Genomic DNA, 3,065 nt, shown 5'->3' with positions numbered 1-3,065 from the left:
GACTGATGGGCTTCTTAATAGGTCGAGCGAGGATCTTGAGTCGCTTAGGATGTTGATCGAGGTCCAATTTGACCGCTTTGCCATAATTACCGCTCTGTAGAGTGCATACATTTCTGACTGAAAAACAGTATTGTGGGGCTCAAGTTATATATATTGTAGCATATATTTTTAATAGCACGTAGTTTCGTTCCTGCTGATGTTTAATAGCACAGTTATGCATTAGCGTTGCTATTTACTTTTTCTAGGCGACTGATTTAAATTTTTGGAATACCCTCGTATCGTATTACGTTGCGGTTCACCTTAGGAGGTAGTTGTGTGGCGACGCGCTGGGTTTGCTGTATATAAGCCTCAGGGCGAGTGTTTGCGGTCTCTTTGCTCTTTTCTTTTTTGGGTTGGTTTCTCTCGCCGTCTTAAGATCTGAGTGCAATTAGTTGTGGGTGAGTCATTGTAGTTTCTTATGGTATAAGCTTTGCTTAAGTGTAAGTTGATTTTTTGAGTTGTTGAAAAAGAAGATTAAGATTCTGTAGGATTTTTTTTTACTCTCTCTCTTGTGTCTCGTGTTAGGAGTTGTGGGTGTCTCTCTGGCCCAACGAACAATTTTTTAACACGTAGCAATATGACGGCTTTAATTTTAAAACAACGGCAACATGATTGACGGTCGGTAAATTTTTTACTTATTTAGTGCGAATTATTCGCACGGGTATTGCTAGTAAAGGTAAATTTTTGATATAGGTACATTTTTTTTACTTTAAACTATACTAACTGATTATCGTAATTAGTAGTGCTGACGCAGTGACGCTAGACCATTTCCTTAGCCCTAAGGTTGCCTGGAAGAGATCACTTTTTAGCGTTCGCCTTAGTTTTATAAGTTCGCCCTTTATACCTAATGAATATATTGTTAAAATTTTTCTTTCTTTACTATGTATTATTTTTTTGTGCTGTGTGGCTACGGCACTAAAGAATTTAGCCACCCCCTCTCTTCCCGTGGGTGTCGTAAGAGGAGACTAAGGGATAACAAGGTTCCACAACCACCTTGGAACTTAAGAAGCCGACCGATGGCGGGATAACCATCCAACTACTGGCTTTGAAATACACAGGCCGAAGACGGGCAGCAGCGTCTTCGGTGCGACAAAGCCAGTACTGCGGTTACCAACCCGCCTGCCTAGCGTGGTGACTATGGGTAAAACACATGAGTTCACGTTATTTTTGGCGTAAACTTGTGGAGGCCTATGTCCAGCAGTGGACTGTGATAGGCTGAAATGATGACCTATGTATTATTTTTATTTTTGGTGTACAATAAAGTGTATTATTATTATTACATATCATTTTTAAGCTACGCACAGCACATTAGTCGAATAAGCCACCGCAAGAATTTACGGGGGTCCGGAAACACTTATAATACAGAAGGACAGACCATAGCCGCCAGTCTTATACTCGAAATTATTATTTATTTATTTATATATATAGGAAGCCAACGTAGTATACATTGGTTTCTATCATAATTACTTAGTTAAACAGAATATCTTACAATATACACCACACTTATAGGCTAATTTAGCATAGAATATACTTTAAATATTTGTTTCGAAGCTTATACTAACAATAAATATCTATCTTATGAAAAATTAAATCATCAATAAAAGTATAAAACAAACTATTAAAAAAAATTATAACAATTAAAATCCATGCTAAAACAGTAAAAAATATTTAAAAGAAAAAAGTAACGTTTAAGTAAAGAAAAAATATAAACGTTTGCCATGAAAATAGTTCGAACCCGCGACCGTCAGAGCAAGTAATAGCTTACATTTCTATTCAAAAAAGATAATTTCGATTCGATTTTATCGATAAATAACGTATTTTTTTAACAAAAACAAAATATAATTTATTCAAGTAAGACAATACCAAACCTTGGCACGTTTGCCAAACTGCGTAATATCAAACAATACTTTCAAGGCGAGCGTTGGTAACGCTTGTAATATTTGAAACCAATATACAAATATTTGGACAAATATTATATTACTTTTGTACTTTCATGGTCACTAATAATATTTAATAATTGTGAAAAAAATAACCGACGTCGATTTACGTCGTATAGTAATACCATGTATATATATAATTATAGTCGTTGGGGTTAACTCAAAAAGTAAGCTTAGCCTACTGCAGTCCACTGCTGGACATAGGCCTCCCCAAGTTCGCGCCACAGACATCCCGGTTTTCCGTAATCCTCATCCAGCCTACACCGGCAATCTTACGTAGATCGTCGGTCCAACGGGCCGAGGGACGTCCCACACTCGTTTGAAACAGAAACGCTGATTTATCCTGAGAATGACGTTTTAACGCGCAACACCTCTTGGAAGTAAGAGATAATTATATTTTTAAATATTGACTGACTGACTGACTGACTGACTGACTGACTGGCGGACTGGCTGACTGACTGACTGGCGGACTGGCTGACTGAATGACTGAATGACTGAATGACTGAATGACTGAATGACTGAATGACTGAATGACTGAATGACCGACCGACCGACCGACCGACACAGAGACACAGTGCAGGCATATTGTGCAGAAGTTTTACTTCAGTCGTGTGGTCTAAAGCACACTCGTTTTTATTTCATACCACGGGCGTTACATCGTTGCTCTAGGAGTAAAATCTTAATGATTCCAATAAATAATCCTTTCATGTGTCTGGTCATTATCACAAACGCCGACCACGACACACGTCTGTAAAAGTATTTGTTATGGCCGCTAACACAATTTCTAGATAATGATTATGACCACTACGCCAAAACAGCCTCGTTAAAATATAATATAATATTTCTTTGTTACCCACGCATAAATTAATTAAAATAGACACTAAGTGAACACACACAACATATTAGAAATACAGTTGTGTGTGTGTCAGTCAGTATAAAAATGAATCATAAGAGCGATGCCAAATATTACAGGAAAGGAACTGTCACTAAAACAGTATATGATCTGTTTTGAGATGAAGCTCTGAAACTATACGTGGAAAAAGATTTTTGAAGTAAAACTTCTTTACACGCGCTTGACTTGGGAGTAAG

This window comes from Melitaea cinxia, chromosome 29 (genome assembly GCF_905220565.1).
Source record: "Melitaea cinxia chromosome 29, ilMelCinx1.1, whole genome shotgun sequence".
Lineage (NCBI taxonomy): Eukaryota > Metazoa > Arthropoda > Insecta > Lepidoptera > Nymphalidae > Melitaea > Melitaea cinxia.
This window is presented reverse-complemented; position numbering follows the sequence as displayed.